The sequence below is a fragment of the Danio rerio genome, chromosome 13 (assembly GCF_052040795.2).
Source record: "Danio rerio strain M-AB ecotype USA chromosome 13, GRCz13ab, whole genome shotgun sequence".
NCBI classification, from domain to species: domain Eukaryota; kingdom Metazoa; phylum Chordata; class Actinopteri; order Cypriniformes; family Danionidae; genus Danio; species Danio rerio.
Window position 1 is genome coordinate 34986757 of NC_141033.1, and position 20483 is coordinate 35007239.

Consider the following 20483-nt stretch of genomic DNA (forward strand, 5'->3'; position numbering starts at 1 on the left):
GCGGTTCATCCCAGAGGTGCAGCCAAAATAGCCTAACAGTCAAACATCTATTAATGCTTAAATGAGAAGGGCAGTGAATCCGCATTGTCGGTGGCGCTAATCAATCCCCAATAAGTTAGTGGCTGCATTTTATTTATATGTTTAATGAAATATTGTGAATTTACATAAGAACATTTCTGGCCATAGGGGTGGCCAGAAGCATACATAAGGGTGCCCCCGTGGCTTCTAATAGATCATTTGGAAAAGTGGCAGAAGGTAGATTTTTCTGATAGTGTATCATCACTAATACTGCAGAAAACCTATTGCAACCCAAGATTCTCACAGAAATTAGTCAAGTTTAGTGATTTGACATGGTTTGGGGTCACATTCAGTATGGGGGCATGTGAGAGATCTGCAGAGTGGATGGCAACATCAACAGCCTGATTAATCAAAACATTTGTGCTGCCCATTATATTACAAACCACAGGAGTGGGGAAATTCTTCAGCATGATAGCGCTCCTTCTCATACTTCAGCCTCTACATCAAAGTTCCTGAAACTAAAGAAGGTCAAGATGCTTCAGGATTGGCCAGCCCAGTCATCAGACATGAATATTATTGAGCATGTCTGGGGTAAGATGAAGGAGGGAGACGTTGAAGATGAATCCAAAGAATCTCGATGAACTCTGGCAGTCATGCAAGAATGATTTTGTTGCCATTCCAGATTACTTTATAAATAAGTCATTTGAGAAATTGCAGAAATGTATGGATGCAGTCCTCCAAGCTCATGGGAGTAATAAACAATATTAATTCTTTATCCACTGCACTATGACTATCTTGGTGCAGTGGATACCATCTATTCTGTACATTATTTGTATTAAGTGACAAGATTTTTGTCTAAGCAAAGTAAGACCTTATAGCCTTAATTAAATAATTAAAAATCAAGGCATGATCATATTTTACTTTGGTAAAATAAGTGTAATCACGAGGCCTTTACCTTTAATATAAGCCACGTATGATAACAAATGACAAATAACAAATTAACTAGAAGTCAAATTACTATTTGTTGTTCCTAAAAATTGGATAGGCGACAAGACTTTTATCAGGTATTGTATATGTTTTTTTGTGTTATACAATGGGTCTCGTTTGCATGTGTAAATATCACAGAATTTCCTAGGTGAAAAAAAACAATCTCGACTCAATAAGAATCTAGATCTCATTTTTTAAAGTTTCCTTACAAGGCATTCACACATTAGCGAAAATGATTAATACATGAAAATTCTTACATTCAAGGTCTCCATGTCTATGCAAACCCCTTTGATTTGCTTGCTTTTCCTGAGAACGGATAGTTCATGTCAGCAGTTAATGTATACGGAGCACTCCAGCTCGCATTCATCCATCTAAACACACAGGACAGTATTATAGGGACGAGTAGCCACGGTTATGAACCAGATGGCCTCTGTCTGTCCCACACCTCTGGATGGATGACCAGCAGTCGAGATTTTCTCTCACACTTCAGACGTCTCAGGTCTAATGGCTAGTGGTAGTTGTTTGGTCTGAAGTGGGTGCATTTAGCCTCAATATGCTTTCACACACTCCCACACACTCCCATTCCTTACGCCAGCTTCTTATCAAGTTTCCTGCCAGGCACTTCAAACACTTTGTATATTTTTAGTGGAGAGAAAGAAAAGTTAAGTTCAAAGTTCAGGGTCAGAGCGCTTTATTTATGTTTAGAGGACATTCTTGTTCTGATGTGATGAATTTGTCAGCCGAAATTGTGGTAAACTACTCAAAGGGCCCAAAACAACTATATCACTTCTAGCACTCTTACATAACCAGATTCATCGTTCTGGTTCCAAGACCCAGACGGATCTTCGCCGTTCTGGCAGAAGCCACAGAATCTACGGATCACACCGCTGGCTTGTCCTGTCAGGGGAAAGCCCAGAGTCTGGGGAATTGGCCCGAAGTATCAAGGTTAGAATGAGTCACCGTGTGAAGGAGGCAAACGGAGGGCCTCCCTGCTTGGCTGTCATGATGGGGAGATGGAAAAGAAGAATCTGAGAGCCGAGCCACGGCTTGTCAGATCCTGTTCAGGAACAGTCGTGATGGGTTCACTCAGAGTGCCATGGCAGGATCGTTTGCTTTAGCTTCTCTTTTCTGTTTTAGCTTCTCTACGCAAAAACAAAATGGCAGTTAATGCGACACACAGATACAGCGGCTTTTAATTCGATTTTGTCACTGAAAACATGGTTACAAAAGTTCAGATCAGAACACAGTTCTGTTCAAAAGTTTGGGCTTGTAAGATATTTCAATGTTTCTAAAAGAATTCTCTTGAGGTTTTTGAAAGAAGGCTGCATTTATTCGGCCCTGTGAAATAGAAATATTGTAAAACAGTAGGCTGAAAAAAGCAAGTTATCTGTTGTTGTTTTTTTTTTTGAGGGTTTCGTGATGCCAAAGCTGAATTTTTAGCATAAGTTTCTCATGAAAGCATATGCATTTACACACTGATTAGCTAATACTTTATGACCAGTCACACGTGAAGCAAATATTGTTGATTATTTGATAACAAGGATACATATTAAGTTTTAGGTTCACTGAAAGCATACAATCCAGTTTTTTTTTTTTCGTCAACATGATGGATAAAGGGAAAATGGGCAAACATTTGTGTGCGTTGTGCCAGGGTGCATATGTAGCCCATGATAACCCAATTCCAGAAATGAAAGTGACTACAGTTGCCTAAGTGGGTTGATGCCATTTTGGCAGCACATGGATGGCCTGAATATTAGTGAGAAGGGTATAATTTGTCAGCTTATCGGTGTATAATGTTATACACAGTTGTTAGAAAACAGCAGTGGCTCAGATCAAATTAATAATCTGTAAACATAAAAAATAGCCATTATTTCCATAATTTAAATATAGTGAATACAAATCTAAATCAAAGTATTAAGATATTATATGAATTCTCATTTTTCACTGGAGGCAAATAAGAGAAATACTAATCTATTTAAAAATAGTAGTATCAATATTTTTTGTCTTTAAACGGAAACACTTATAAACTAAAAACATTTGTTTAAACTTGAGTATAGTTCAAATTACTAAACTAATATTTAGTTGCATTAGCCATTGTTTTTGATAGCTGATATGATATGCCTTTGCATTGCATCAAGTAAACCAACTTCTGGCACTCAGACACAGGTATTTTAAGCATTGTGCATTGACATTGTGATCAATCTCATTTCATCCTGCTGGACATTGGACTTAAATTTGGGTTCAAAAACTGCAGTGCAACATCAGTAATCTCTTGAAGAACTGTTATTATCAATAATGATAATAAAAAATGTCTATGAGCGTGGATACTTTCTCAGTAACTTGTCAGAACTACCACATTTTAAACTTTCCATTGAGGATGAATCTCAGCCCCAAGAACCTACATAGATTGCTAGAAAAAAAAAATCAAGGAAATTAGACATCTAAATCAAAGCACAAAAGAATCCCACAATTAAATTAGAGGGAAAAAACATGGGATGAGCTCTCCTCAGTATGTCACATTCTGAAAGCCTGGCTGCTCAAGATCCTAAAGTGAACTTCATAAAAGAGGAGAATAATCACTGACTGACTTAATAAAGGAAAGTGAGACACAACTTGTACTAGGCACTCCAGATGATGAAGCGCTCTTGAGACAGATGGATAGAGGTTGAGGACGCAGATGCTACATGTACGCAGCTCCGGCTTGAGGAGTTGGAAAACACTCATAAGCAACTCAAATAACTAAAGGCTTTCTTGTGCACTGAGAGCCGTCCAACTGGCAGAGGAAGAAAAGAGAACAAACATGGAGTAAAAGAGAGCATGTGTGTTTGATACAGATGTGATTTGTTAGGCCCTGCCTTTGTCTGTGTGTTAATAAGAGGAAACGGACACGTTCATTACAGTTTGACCCTTGGAGGGTACGAGCAGTCTTACTGTTTAGTTTTTGCTAGTGACACTTGTTTGAGGTAGTAACTCAAAGGCAAATGGTGTCAGTGTGAATGCACCTTGGTGTGGTCTGCAGCTGGTGACCTCCCAGTCTCCACATCAGGGAGGCGGAAGAAATCAAACAACACAGCATCAGGCGCAACACAGCTGCCTGTGCAAGCATCTGTGTACAAGTGTGGAGGAGAGCAAGAGTTTTTCCATTTCTTTATTACTTTATTCTTCATCAGAATCACAACATCTGCTGTGCAGTACGTAATGGAACACTCAATGTGACATAGAAGAGAGAACGCAGCAAACATGAAGAGGAGAAATTGAAAATTATAGAACTAGAAGAAAAAAAGCTTAGACAAAAGACTCTCGTAATTAAAAGTGAAGGGACTGTGAACAAATTAGTAGGCGTTTTGTTTGCATGGAACTTACAACATAGCATTTAAAGGTTTGGGCTTATTATTATTCTTTTAACTCCTATGTTCACTAAGGCTTCATTTAAATTAGTAAAAAACTGCAATATTGTGAAACTCTTTGACATTAAAAAAGTGCTGGCAAAAGATTTATACAACAGTTCTGTTTGGCTCTTGTATCTGCCTAGCGATATTCTATAAATAACATTACTCATACAGCTTCGTCACCCTTTACCCTTGTGTTTTACTCTGCCCATATACAGCAACAAGCAAAGGATATTCTACAGTTTGATTGCTGCTGTTGGACAACATAATGTACTATTGAGGCTTTTTAGTCGAGAATGTAGTTGTTTAGATTGCAACTATGCAGTTTATTTATAAGGACAGTGCCTATTTTTTAAAATGTATTATTTCCATCAGCCTGTCTGAACAGACCAAAGAAAGTGACGGTAGATATTCCGCCACAGGATGGAAACAGAGGCCGCATAATAAGTCCAAAGGGGAGGGAAAACATAATTTTCTAAGCATAAGTTTTAAAGCTGAACAAATCATTATACATCAGGTAAGTGACATTCTGAGTCGATCTCTCTCTTTTGTATTTTGTAGTGCTGTATTTTTACCACAGAAACTGGCAATGTTTGCTTTGCTCTTGCTTTTTCAGGGTAATTATTGTGAAATCCCAATTGCAACAGAGAAATACTGGAAAATCTTTGTAGACTGATGGCATTTCATGCCGTTCAGCCTTATAATTCTAAAATGTAAGCAAAAATGACCTGTTTTGTCATCACTTTAAACATTACGCTAGAGAATCATTCAACAGTTTTTGCTGTTCTGACCGTCAGCTGCAGATGGGAATGAGTGGTGGAAGAAAGTGGTTCCTTGTGCAAAAGGATTTTTGAGACTCTCTGTGCTTGATTTTCTTTTTTGATATACATAATTATGCCATCAAGCTGTATTACAAATGCAATATCACACTTATAGCAGTGCAATATGCCTGTATAGTTCGATATACAGCCATATCGCACTGCTACGCATGTGATATTGCTCATTTATTTTTATTTGTATGATTATTATAATTTATATCTAAATATGCTTTATATTTTTTATATAAAGATACATTGAAATGTTGAAAACCATGACAATTTGTAAAACTATTTATTCAAGAATAAAAAATTAATGAGCAGCATTAATTTAAAACAGAAAAGATATTTACAATGTCACAAAAGATTTATTTTGTTTCATTTATTGGAACCTAGCTGTACTGAACGCGTGTAAGAATGATAAGTTAATGTGCAATAGACCCAATGTGAGATGTAAAGTCAATTATTTATATATATGTTCATTTTGAGCTAGAAACAGGAGCCTCAGTTCTCAAAATATCATGGCAGTGCAAGTAAATGAACATAAAATGCTTTGTAAATAAATAGGTTATGAGGTCAAATCTTTTGCATGTGACCTTTGGGTTCTTCTTTTTTTCCTTTCAAAACTTATATTTACTCCTCTTTTTGTTCTCTCTTTTTGTTATCGTTCATCAAACGAACTGCGGCGACAAAAAACTGGTGCACTCTCTTTGAACTGGGTCTCAATCAGAGAGCGGCTGAACCAAACATAAACTACGCCATTGCTGTCAAAGGTCAACTTTCAACCCCACATTACCGTCTCAAAATGGCCGACCTCTGCCTGGCCTCTTTACCTTTAATCACAAATGCAGGGAAAACCATTACACTACTCTCAGCTCTGAAATCTCTAATACTTCTTTAATTGTGTGAAACCGTTCAAACAGACCGATGGGTTTGTGAAAGAATGGAATGTGGTGTATTTTCATCATTTGCTCAATTTTGCCTCCGACGCTTTGCGGCCGTGCGTGCCTTAAAAGCACAATAATCTCTCCTTCTTAAAGCTATTTTGGGCTAGATTCGAAACGGAGGGCCATATATCAGCATGAGGTAGCAATGCTTATTTGGCAGTGACTCCTGCTGTCTGTGTATATGGTGTTTAGCCCCCCTGCAGGACCTTACGACTCCCAAACATATTTCAAAGGGATTTACAGACTCGATAACAACCCTCTGTCATGTTACACTGAAAACTAAATACGAAAAGTGACGCAGAGGCTCGCGAATGCTGTTGTTTTAACGATGCATTCCACCTCTGTGTTTTCAGAACAAACATCTTTACAGGTTCTCAAGCTATTTAGGTGGGGGGAAAAGGAAAACACATTATACGCTTTCAGACAGGTTTGTTCAAATGCCATTTTGTTCAGTTGGATTGCCCAGTTCATAGAAAATCCTAGCGCTACTTTCCAAAACCTCGGGCCCCCGCCCAACGCAAACAGTCCAAATTGATCCCGTTGTTCCTTAAACAAGTGTGATTTTTCATCGTAAATGTTTCCATTTTCTGAGCAGGTTGCCCTTGTGGATGCCTCGGTTGCCTTCGTGACGGCGGTCGTGACATGTCACATCTTTGCTCATCACTTAAAGAAAAGCAATAGCTCCGGAAATGCAGGAAGGAAACACTGAGTGTGTGTGTGTGAGATGTCTGAGCAGTAAAACCCCTCTGCAATGGGCCAGAAGGACCATCTGCATCAGATCAAAGCCAGATCCTGTGTGTTCTTCTCCACTGTTTCCCTAAACTGGCACACACACATAAACCAACCGGCAGACGGACACAGGGCGCTGTTTGAACCCTCGCTCCATGCATGCAGTGGGGATTGGATAACAGAGATGCATGTTTGTAGGGATACCGGAAAAAGAGGATAAACCATAAGAGGACTGGAGCGGTAAACTATGCCTGCGGTCGGAGCTTTACAAGAGAGGCTGGTGTGTGTAAGCAGGTGTGTGCTTCAACCAGTGGATGGATGGTCTGTGTTTCCACCGTTTACAGCACACTTTCACAAGCGAGACGGCCTTTGATTAAGATGGGCTGTATGCACCACTGAACTGAGCAAAGTAATGTCCTGCTTTATCAAGCAAAGAGCTTCTTCGCTATTCTGTATTTGGACATCTCCATCAGATAGCTTTTACTGATCCACTTTAATATCTAAAAATACACTATTTAAAATAGTTAAAGCATGATGGTAAAAGCCAACAAAAACAGCAACTCTAAGCCTACTTACTGTATACTAAACCTATTTAAAGAGACTGTGTGTAGTATTCAGAAACAAATGTTATTAGTGACAGACAGCATAGTGGCTAAGTGGTTAGCCTCATAGGAAGAAGATCACAGGTTTGAGTCTTGGCCAATCAGAAAAAGCAGGAAATAAGCTGAAGGAAACTGAGTGACGGTGATATTAGTGACACCAGTGGCCATGAAATGAACTGCAGTCAGAAACCTACTGCTAGTGCTCACACTTGCGCACAAGAGACTGAAGATGATTCAATGCCCAAACAGACTCACTACATTATTAGAATTAAAACAAGGTGAGAAATGCATACAAATATGCAGTACTGCAAAAGTCTTAGGCCCCCAGTTGCATTCGTTGTTTTAGTGAGTGTATAATGACATTATATATTACTTCTCATTTTCTTTATTAAAATACAACCAGAAAATACATGTACTAGTATGAATGAAAAATACGGAAGTTTCTCTCTTGGTTTGGTTTGCATTTCTAAGAGAGCTGTTGTCAATATTGCCTGAATTTATGGAATTGTGAATGCTAAAATGTGCAGACATGTTTTAATTCGTCATGTAATTCTTACTAGAAACCACCTAATTTGTAATAGTATAATTTTCCAGTAAGATAATGATCCCAAACACATTGCTAACATAATGAAATCATATTTGGAGAGAAAAACACCTAATGAAACAAACAGTTATGAAATGGCCTCCACAGAGTCCAGACCTGAATATTATATACAGTATGTATAGGCAATATTATAGGCAGAATGAGATTCAAATGGAGTAAAAAAAGAAAGATTAAACATGCTAAATCAAAGGAAGAACTCTTGAAAATGCTGAAAGATGCTCGATATTAAATAGCACACCATTTTAACAAAAAAGGTCAACCTGTTGCTTGAAGCTAAAAGGGTCACGTTAAACACCATCTTTTGATGTTAGTCGTTTGATTCCAAAAGTAATTTTGTTCTGAATGTTGTGTACATATTTCCCATATTTTCGGTTTGATATGGTTCACCCAAAAGTAATGACAATGCACTTGTTCCATACATTTTAGACAGAAAGATTTGTGCAAAAGTCTTAGGCTCCTAAATGTTACCTCCTAAACCTATGATGGCCTAAGACTTTTGCACAGTACTGTATGTAGGCACTGTGTCAACCAACAAGATAATACCAAACAAAATGACAACAATGTGAAAACAGCTGTTAAAAATGAATCTGATCAAAGTGATTTAAAGATCTGTAGATGCACTGACATCATCTCAACAGATGAGGGAATGATTTTTGAGACTACAGAGCATTTAGTCACACACTGGAAAACTACAGCAATTAATAGATTCACATTATTTCACATATAGCCCCTTTAAAAGGCTAATATCTCTAAATAGAAAATGCATAAATGATTACTACACTAAAGATTGTAGTCTATCTGTGATTTATAACCAAAAATAAAGTTGGAAGTTTGGAACAAAGTACATTAACAAGAGACATTATGGCTAGGGTAATACAATTATAGTATAAGTACCAATGATTTTACACCTTATATTTGTCTAATATTATACTTTTTTTTTTGTTTAGGTTCATTTAAATAATTCTGTACACAAAAAACAACAAATATAAAAGTAAATGAGCCTAACTGTTTAACATACAGTGCACCTGAAAAGTATTCAAAGCACTTCACTTTTTCCACATTTTTTATGTTACACCCTTTTTCCAAAATGGATTAAATTAATTTATTTCCTCAAAATTCTACACAATACGCCATAATGACAATGTGAAAAAAAGTTTTGAAATTGTCGCAAATTTATTACACATAAAAACCTGAAAAATCACATGTACATAAGTATTCACAGCCTTTGCCGTGAAGCTCTAAATTGAGCTCAGGTACATTCTGTTTCCACTGATCATTCTTAAGATGTTTCAGCAGCTTCATTGGAGTTCACCTGTGGTAAATTCAGTTGATTAAACATGATTTGAAAAGGCAGACATCTGTCTATATAAGGCCCCAGGGTTACCAGTGCATTTCAAAGCACAAACCAAGCATGAAGACAAAGGAAGTGTGTGTAGACCTCCGAGACAGGATTGTCTCGAAGCATAAGGCCGGGGAAGGTTACAGAAAAATGCCTGCTTCTCTGAAAGTTACAATGAGCACAGTGGCCTCCATCCTCCGTAAGTAGAAGAAGTTTGGAACCACCAGGACTCTTCCTAGAGCTGGCCGGCCATCTAAGCTGAGTGATCGGGGAAGAAGAGCCTTAGTCAGGGAGGTGATCGATAACCCGATGATCACTCTGTCTGAGCTCCAACGTTCTTCTGTGGAGAGAGAAGAAACTTACAGAAAGACAACCATCTGTGCAGCAATCCACCAATCAAGCATGTATGGTAGAGTGGCCAGACGGAATCCACACCCTGCCTGAAATTTGCTAAAAGGCATCTGAAGGACTCTCAGACTATAAGACACAAAATTCTCTGCTCTGTTGAGACTAAAACTGAACTCTTTGGAGTAAATTCCAGATGTTATGTTTGGAGAAAACTAGGCACCGCTCATCTCCAGGCTAACACCATCCTTACAGTGAAGCATGGTGGTGAAAGTATCATGCTGTGGGGATGTTTTTCAGCAGTGGGAACTGGAGGACTAGTTAGGATAGAGGGAAAGATGAACGAATCAATGTACAGAGACATCCTGAGTAAAAACCTGCTTCAGAGTGCTCTTGACCTCAGACTGTGACTACGGTTCATCTTTCAGCAGGACAATCACCCAAAGCACACCGCCAAAATATCAATGGAGGGGCTTCACAACAACTCTAAATGTCCTTGAGTGGCCCAGCTAGAGCCCAGATCTAAATCCTATTGAACATCTCTGGAGAGATCTAAAAATGGCTGTACACCGTCGCTTCCCATCCAACCTGGCTTGAGAGGTACTGCAAAGAGGAATAGGCAAAAATTCCCAAAGGAAGGTGTGCCAAGCTTGTGGCATTATATTCAAAAAGACTTGAGGCTGTAATTGCTGCCAAGGATGAAGTATTGAGCAAAGGCTGTGAATACTTGTGTACATGTGATTTTTCAGGGGGTTTTTTTATATAAATTTGCAACAATTTCAAAAAATCTTTTTTTCACATTGTCATTATAAGGTATTGTGTGTAGAATTTTGAGGAAATAAATTAATTTAATCCATTTTGGAATAAGACTGTAACATAAAAAAAGTGGAAAAAGTGAAGCACTATGAATATTTTGCAGATGCACTGTACACTGTAAAAAGCAACTAGTTACTTTACTTTAAAAAAGTGAGTAAACCCCTTGCTTTAAAAGTAGCAAGTTGATTTTACTTTTACAAGTCAGTAAACACCTTTACTTATGTTTTATGTTTTATGTTTTATTTATGCACATTGTTTCTTAAAATAGTAAAATTGTTAAGTAAAAAAATGTCAGTAAAATGGTCAAGTCATAATTTTCTCTTTTTTAAAGTCAATTAATGGCTTTTTACAGTGTACTCCATTTTACACTTACTCATTTACTGTAGCAGATGCTTTAGTGATAACTTACATGCTTCAGCAGTCCTTTTTGGCAAATATGTCAGTCATTCTATAAAAAAAAGGACATTTATTTTATTCAATTATCCTTCAACCCTATCACACATACACAAAAAAAAGGTGATGTGAAAGCAGAACTTTAAAAAATTGCACAAACACATTTTTTTACTTCCAACAGTAAGTTTTCGATTTAATTAACTTTCCACCACACAAGACTGAGAGTAAGTAGGGAAACTGAGATCAGCTCTGATAATTTCAGGGTGGCAACCACAAGGGTGAGCGGATAAAGATCTATCCACTGCTTTTCACGGACTGCCGGGTGGGATTTCTTTTCATTGAGAAGAAGTAAGCATGAATCCATGACTAATCATAAAATTTCTTTAAACTGCAGCAGTAATAACGTGAAGCTGGTTATGAGGAAACGGCAGACGCCAGAGCAGTTTATGGTACATTTTTGTCCAATTCAGATTAAAGGTATGGTTCACCAACCACCCACTGCTGGAATGATTGTGCAATGCTTGAGTTTTAGTTAATGGAGACCCCACAGAAATGACACACTCTCAGAATTATTCATTATTTTGTCGCCTCCAGGGGGCAGTGAGGTAAAGTCTCTTTTTTTGCTTCTCGCTATACTGTAGGCTTCTCTTAAAATATATTCCCCTTCATCGGTTTAATTAAAACCCAGACGAGAAAAGATTGAATGCCAATACTTAAACATGTCATATCCCATGATTCCATTCAACAGAGAACAAGAATGCAGATCAAAGCAAAGTTAATTCAATACATTTAAATTGCTGGCTTAAGGACAAAATTGGTTGCAGCCTATGGCTATCTGCAATTGGGAAAAGAGCAAAGCATAATAGGTAAAGGCCACTCTCAGTTGCTAAAGTAAACTGTACAATATTGAGATGAACTGTTTCAGCCCCCATGCACACGGCAATGGACTTAAGTCAATCCACAAAATTTTAATATTGTTTGAGTCCTTCATCCACACATCATTAGTACTGTCAGTGCCCTAAAATGTACAACCACTTGAAAGTAGGGTTGGTTCGATAGACGATGGCTGATAGACATCACAATGATGAGCCGGCATCGCGATCCTCTGCTTCGCCCCCATTGCAGCAGCAACCCGCACATGAAAAGTACACACTTAGGCCACATTTACACAAATGTATCTTATATATAAATTAGAATGAAAACGATCCACGTTCATACTGGCGTTTCACCTAGCATTTCTGAAAAGACCTCTGTCCACACTATGCCGCTGAAACCGCACATCATGTGACCACACACACTCTATCATGCACTGTAGCGTATGCGCACGTCTGAGCTCCAGCAGTCAGCGGGTGCTTTGAGCACAAAACCCCAGTGCACATCAGACAGTTTATCAGGATGTACCGCTGGATCGCATCTCACTATAGTTGGTAAAAATGTATTGATATTTAATCAGTCTTGTATCTATCTAACGACTCTTCTGTGTTTCATATTAGATATCGAATTATGTTAAATTGGTCGACATTGCCCAACACTGCTTGAAACGGGCCTGAAATTAGAAAGAAAATTCAGGCCATTTTTGTAAACCGATCGGATTGTTGAAAGACAGACATTACTGACAAAAAAAAGGAAGATTGACAAATGAACAAACTCAGACCAAAAATGAACCATAACTGATATGTCTGCCCTAAAGGAATTCTATGTGACCAGGAAAGAATGGAAGCCATTTGGAGGGGGAGGGAAGGTTATGCTATTCGATAAAAGTTTGAGAGCAAATGTATTATTACAAAATGATGAAATCCACAGATACATTGTTTATAACAAGAACTACTATATACATTTGAGCATGAGAAGATTACATTTTGGTGTCATGGCAACTTTAAAGGAAACATATTTTTAAACACATTAGGTGCAAAAAAGAAGCACGAATGTCCACAGTCAATCCACCAGAAAACCTACAGTAGCCTGTCGTATTGCGATCACATATTACCAAAAACTTGACAAATGCATATTGCAAGACTTAAAAACCAACCAATCAATTTGCCAAAAATTTACAACTGTTACGAATTGCCTCAAGAGCCTTTAATGTTGTGGGAATATGTACAGTATGTATATTTTATTTGTCAGTTAAAAACTTGACAGTAATTCTGATTAAGATACTGAAAACCACTGGATTACAGCACTTCAGCACAGATCAAATTGAATCCACTTACATCCTGCACAAATGCAAATTCTGGAAAGTGTTTTTTCCAATAAACTGCAACCAGTTTACATGCCGAACAAGTTCTGAGGTCTTCTACTCTGTTTGTCTTCAGTTAACCGACACATGAGAGTAACACCTGTAGAACATCTCGGACTGAATAAACAGTCCTGAAATGGTTGTTTTAGACTTCTCGCCATTAAACCATGTACTTAATTCCTCTAAAAGTTTGGCAAGCAGAATGACATGGAACGTGAATGAGCATTTGTCAGGGTTAAACGCGCAAGTCCTGCTCCAAAGAAAACAAATGCACAGCAAGGTGAGTCTACTCACAGCATTATAGAAGAGGGGAAATATCCATGTCTGCATATTTCACCTCAGAAATCCTCCGAGCCTGGGCATCCACCCAAAAATTCTCATGAAGACATGGCACACACTAGCTCCGCACACGGGTTGGGCACTGACACGACCAATCGTCCATCATGAGAGCTTAAATCTGTTACTTAATACAACCATTCAGAGTTATTGTGCAGTCATTCTTGAACAAATATTAAATATGAAGACTAATATCAATTTAAAAATGGTTTTCCGGAATACTGTAACTGAGCTCTTGTATGCAAATACGATATAGCCCAACGGAGCCCAATGGCATGGATCTGATCCGGTCTTTCCAAAGGAAAATCCTTTAATGAAATTCTGAGGTAAGCTGTACTGCACTACATCATGCTGTCAATTACATAATTTAACCACAGAAACCACCACCAACATCGCATTTGCTCCGTCCACAAGCAGTTTAACAAATACTGTTTTCTTTGAAAAAGCTACTCGACGGTCAGAAGTCATACATAAAAATAAATGGTGTGGTCAAATGTAATCAATTAGATCTCATAAAAGGCAGTGATAGGTGCTCGGGGCCTGTCAAAGGCCATGAGGTTAAGAGAAGCAAAACCCAACAGGAAAACCCCAAGTCTTGCGGCCAGCCAGCAGCAGGACAGGATTATGGAAGGTTTGGTTACTCTTTGGCTCGTCTTCCGCTTTTCATCAACTAACCTTGTCAATTCTCTCTCTCACACTTTCCGCTGGAATTTCCATTCGCTAATCTAACACATTACTAGCAAGATCCCTGAGCCTGACTGCCAGTACTTTTTCCCTGCTTCATTTTGAGCGAAGCCGTCACAGATGTAGTCCATGCCACGCTTTCAATCACTGGAATGCCTCATAACTGAGCATACTGTATATGGTGGATGAATAAATATGTACGGCACCGTTTTAGCCGTTTTCTGTATATTTGTAATGTTTCAGCTGCAGCTTTGTGAAGTTGACAGGGAAAGTGTTCTGCGAGAACGGGATTGGACTTAAACAGGAAATGCTTGAGCGTGGCAGCTGTATTTGACAAGGATGAATCACAGAACTCTGCAGAAAAAAAAATAGTTTTTTTTCTGTTTGTCTAGTTCTGCTCACTGTTATGAAAGATTTTACTGCCTGTATATTTACATGTAGGTTGATGAAAAACAGTATTTAAAACACACTAATATTAGCGCTGCATATATGCTATGAAAAAAGACCTGAAGTATGAAAGAAATCTACAGAGTCTTTAGCAAAAAGAGCTTTAATATCCGCATGACGTTTATTGGATTATAGGAGAATGTCTTGGGATAAACAGATGGCTTGAATTTGTTTACTCTCTAAACAAAAAATATCCAGATATATTTGCTGATTTTAATATGTATTATTTTAAATATAAAATTAATTTATTACAAATGTAAAAAAACAGTCATTTAACATTACGAACACAACAACTATAAACTGTTGATTTATCATATTTTATACTGAAGTCGTAAGTGGTAGTTTTAACTGCAAGTAGTGACAGATAAATCTGATTGGACATTCAGGAACAAAAAAAAAAAAGTAAAATGGTCGCCATAATCAGATTAAAATTAAAAGAGTGTCTAGGAAATGCTGAATACAAAGTAATCCATGCACATAAACCTACTGGTCACTTTATTAGGTACACCTTAGTAGTACCGGGTTGGACCCACTTCTGCCTTCAGAACTGCCTTAATCCTTCATGGCATAGATTCAACAATGTACTGGAAAAATTCCTCAGAGATTTTGGTCCAAAATGACACACATTTGCTGCAGATTTGTTGGTTGCACATCCATGATGCAAATCATTCGTTCTACCACACCCCAAAGGTGCTCTATTGGATTGAGGATCTGGTGACTGTGGAGGTCATTTGAGTACAGTGAACTCATTGTCATGTTCAAGAAAGCAGATTTGTGCTTTTTGACATGGCGCGTTCTCTGCTGGAAGTAGCCATCAGAAGATGGGTACATTGTCGTCATGAAGGAATGGACATGGTCAGCAACAATACTCAGGTAGGCTGTGGTGTTGACAATGCCCACTTAGTACTAATGGACCTCAAGTGTGCCAAAAAAATATCCCCACACTATTACACCACCACCACCAGCCTGATCCGTTCATACAAGGCAGGATGGATCAATGCTTTCATGTTGTTGATGCCAAATTCGGACCCTACCATCCGAATGTCGCAGCAAAAATCGAGACTCATCAGACCAGGCAGCGTTTTTCCAATCTTCTATTGTCCAATTTTGGAGAGCCTGTGTGAATTGTAGCCTCAGTTTCCTGTTCTTAGCTGACAGGAGTGGCATCCGGTGTAGTCTTCCGCAGCTGTAGAACATCTGCCTCAAGGTGGAACATGTTGTGCATTCAGAGATGCTCTTCTGCACACCTCAGTTGCAACGAGTGATTATTTGAGCTACTGTTGCAACAAGGCATTTGCAGCTACATAAATGCCACTTACTGAATATTTTCTCTTTTTCAGACCATTCTCTGTAAACCCTAGAGATGGTTGTGCGTGAAAATCCCAGTAGATCAGCAGTTTCTGAAATACTCAGACCAGCCCAACAACCATGCCACGTTAAAAGTAACTTAAATCCCCTTTCTTCCCTATTCTAATGCTCAGTTTGAACTGCAGCAGATCGTCTTGGCTATGTCGACATGCCTAAATGCATTGAGTTGCTGCCATTTTATTGGCTGATTAGACATTTGCGTTAATGAGCAGGTGGACAGGTGTACCTAATAAAGTGGCTGGTGAGTGTATATGTATGCAAATATATGTATATAATATAAATATACTTAGAAAAAATATAAATACACTTCAAATAACCTATAAAAAGATAGTTCCGTATAAATGGAGTCATTACTGAAAGGAAAAAAATGTAGCTTTCCATTGCTTTAACTACCAAGCTTGAAATAAAGCTTAATCAGAGTAAATTATTAAACAAGTCCAGTGTATGTCACTAGGGAAACTATTTAATCTACACTAGAATATTAGAAATCGAATATTAGCATATTAAAATCGATATTTACAAAATAAAAAAATAAAACATTTTGCATTGTTGTCTATTAAAAATAAATACAATTTTTCATAACAAATAAGTCATAAATCATTTTCATGTCTTTTATCTTCATTGTTTAAATGTCAAATCATAAAGTAAAGCAATTTTTTTGAAATGTGGAAATTTACTTTCATTGTAAAACCATTTCCCAGTACAAATCAATCTTTCAGTCCACATCATCTACTATACAGTATCTCATCTATTATGTATCTACAATGTTTATATTTGTCTCCTATAGGGGATGAAAGTGGCATGTATTTTTAAACGTGAGGTATGCATGCCGTTTCTGTCATGTGTGTGTGTGTGTGTGTGTGTGTGTGTGTGTGTGTGTGTGTGCAGTAGTCTGGGTTCCTCTCTGGCTGACAGGCCTCTCCACGTGTCTCCTGTATGACTGAATGTTTAGTTTGCTTCATACACATCCTCGAAACATCTACTTTAGTGTTTCCCGTCTTAAATATAATCCAGGTGCTGTGCCAGACCAGGAGAGCACAACAACCCTGCACTCATTCACCAGCATTACCACCTCCCATGCTCCTCACTCTCTCTCTCTCTCTCTCACACACACACACACAGCTGCAGATAGAGCAGGGGGTGGAGGCTTAAAGATAAAACATTTAGTGTTTATTATGAGAAGAGAGATGGAGAGCGGGAGAGAGAAAAAAGATGAGAGTGCAAGATAAAAGACGTGTGGACTGACAACATGAGAGAAAAAGCTCAATTTGTGGTATTAGAACAAGTGATGTCTTCATAAAAATTCCCAAGCTGATACTTTTATTTTCCTGATGATCTTGGTGCAGTTTTGAGTATCATACATGCACTCAACTTTGTAATCATTTCTATGGATTTGCCATTAATGGGTGCAGTTTATGGTAAAATGTTCATTTGTGTTTATTTTTTAACTACTGATAATGTGTCTTCAATGTTTCAGATCAGGGCATTATCATTTAGAGCATTTTTTTAGGTATAAGAAATAGGTCTTTATAAAATATTTCTTGTTTTCAGACCTTAAATATTGGGAAAAAATGGGATTTAAAAAGGATTTTTAATCCCAGATGTTCCTTGTGGTCTCAAACTTTCAATCTTAAAGTTAAAAGGATAGTTCACCCAAAAATAAAATTGTCATAATTTACTGACCTTTTACTTGCTTCAAACTTTTATGGGTTTCTTTCCTCTGTTGGACACAAAAGAAGACATTTTTAAGTAGGCTGGAAACTTGTAACCATTGACTTCCATTATATTTGTTTGTCTTACTATGAAAGTCAATTGTTTTTATTTTATTATTTATTAAATTATTTTATTAGGAATGTCCCATCGAGATCTCTCTTCCAACATGGAGTCCTGGTGAAGACAGGCAGTATAGGACAGAGTTACAAAAAAATCATATCACAACACACTGACAGTTTTAAAAATATTTTTAAATTTAGTGATAGTTGGTACAGATTTTATATGTAGTATATCTTGGAGCTCATTTCATAAATATGGAAAATTTACTAAACTCTGTTTGAAAAAATGGCATCTTAACCCTTTACCGCATGGTCTTGCCAAATGGCAAAATTTTATGTGTTAATTTCCCTGCCACCATTTCTTTAAGACCAACGTTCAATTTTTTGTTGTTGGAAAGAAAAAACCTTATAGCTTAGCCAATGATGTGCAGAAAATATTTATATTTACTGTATGTTGTGTAAATGATAATACAATATTATGTTTGTTTTCAATAATATTAATTTTAAAAAAATGGAATAAAAAAAGCTGCTGGAATATCAGTTGTTGAAAAGTATGTACAGTATAAGGTGTCATTTAAAAGTTCTGCGTTAAAGCTTATAATACTGCAACGATAATTAAATCATTTCATTCATTCATTCATTTTCTTTTCGGCTTAGTCCCTTTATTAACCAGGGGTCGCCACAGCCGGATAAACGGCCAACTTATCCAGCATATGTTTGACGAAATTTAGCTTACCCAATTCACCTATACCGCATATCTTTGGAGTTGTGGTGGAAACCAGAGCACATGGGGGAAATCCACACGAACACTGGGAGAACATGCAAACTCCACACAAAAACGCCAACTGACCCAGCCGAGGTTCGAATTAGTGACCTTCTTGCTGTGAGGCGAATGTGCTTCCCACTGGGCCACTGCGTCGCCCATTTAATCATTTCAAACATCAAAATAATTAATTTTAATTAAAATTCCTTATAAAAACGTTAGATCCACTATTGGATGCTATTGCCATATGGCAACATATCATAATTACCTTAAAAAATTTTCAAAAAATGTTTTACAGCACTTCAACTTAAGCCATTCTAAGAAAAGAAAAAGAGTCAAATATATTTATATTTTATAGATTTATCATAAATAGTGAGTAAACCTTCATTTTTGGGTTGTATATATGGAAATTTCCACTGCTCGCATCCACGGTGCAAGAGAGGACACCATCAGACTTTGGGCGCAAACTCTAGACAGACTTAAAGATTTACTAACTTGAATCAATGAGACATCAAAAAGCATGAACTTCTGGCTTCTGGCTTCTCACCCCCCTCCCCCCATTTTTTCCCCCTCATTTATTATTTATTCATTATTTCATTTTATTATTATATTATTTAATTATCTTTATTTAATTTTTATTTTTTATTTTCTCTCTTTCTCTTTTTATGGTAATTTAAGGTTCCCTGTTTGGGCTTCTAATAACTTTCATTGTCGTAGACTTTTTTCAGCACAGTTTTAAATACCTATCTCTGTGTATCACCATTCTTCTATTTAATTGTTCATTTTTGATTGGCTTAATTTTAACCTTACTTAACACTAAGTGCAGATTTGACTGATTGCCTTCTTTGGTTTAGAATTTTGTTTTATTTATTTGTATGCATGTGGCTATAAGTTTGTGTGTGTGTGTGTGTGTGTGTGTGTGTATGTATATCTGTGTTGATGTGTGTTCGTTTGTATGTGTATATACATATATGTATGTATGTATGTATATATATATATATATATATATATATATATATATATATATATATATATATATATATATATATATATATGTATATGTATATGTATGTATATGTACCAATTTATTTTATTTGCCATTTTTATTTGCATTATTATGTCCTTGTCATTATTCTTCAGTTTTTCCTTTTTACTGACAATATTGTTGTCATGGCTGACGCTATTATTAACACTATTATTTTACAACTTGTATATTGATTTATATATGTATATCTACACATTTTGTTTTATGCTGATTGTCTACGGCATGTTTTTCTGTGTTAAAAAAATACAAAATAAAATGAAAATTTGATGGAAAAAAAAAACTTCATTTTTGGGTGAACTATCCCTTTAAGTGTTCCAAACTGAGATTTTGTAGTAATGTGAGAGAATAAGCAATTTTGGATCTCCAAGAAACATGCAAGTGAAACGTTTTAAAAATAAATTTTGAATGAAATCTGAATATCTAATTAAAAGAATCTTCAAAGAACTGAGAGTTTTTATGAATGTCAAAGGTTCTTAGTGGAAGAGCTTTTAGGATGCCAATAAAGAACCATTATTTCTAAGAATGTGTGTGTGAGAGAGACCAATCTGGAAAAAGAAAGAGCAGGGGGAAAAAAGAAGCAAACAATCTGTGAAGTGTCTGCCGAGAGACAGATGGTGTAAAACAATGTCTTATTTCTGACCTCTAACCCTCTGCTTTACCCTACTGACGTGGATCTCTTATTATAACACTTCTGTACTCAGTTGAGCCTTTGACCTCAGCAGATCTGTGATCTTTCAGCGTGCACATGCATCTTTGTACACGCTTACAGAATAATAAAAACTATAATTCATCTTGTTCCATAACCAAATAGCAGAGTGATGACGTACAGGTTAATCTTGATCAACAGG

At 37.1% G+C, this 20483-nt stretch overlaps 1 long non-coding RNA gene across 42 annotated transcripts in view; it reads right to left on the minus strand.

The window, feature by feature from the left end:
* The window catches only part of LOC147834235 (uncharacterized), a 385840-nt gene that overhangs the window by 338725 nt on the left and 26632 nt on the right, over window positions 1-20483 (minus strand). For 9 of the 42 annotated variants that reach the window (XR_015506141.1, XR_015506136.1, XR_015506125.1 and 6 more), the window contains exon 3: window positions 11001-11039. The exons of 28 other annotated variants lie outside the window; for them this stretch is intronic. This is a non-coding gene — a long non-coding RNA (uncharacterized LOC147834235). Of the gene's footprint in view, window positions 1-11000; window positions 11040-17738; window positions 17776-20483 lie in introns of all 42 variants that reach the window. 5 more of the 42 variants (XR_015506153.1, XR_015506156.1, XR_015506148.1 and 2 more) reach the window with 1 other exon arrangement.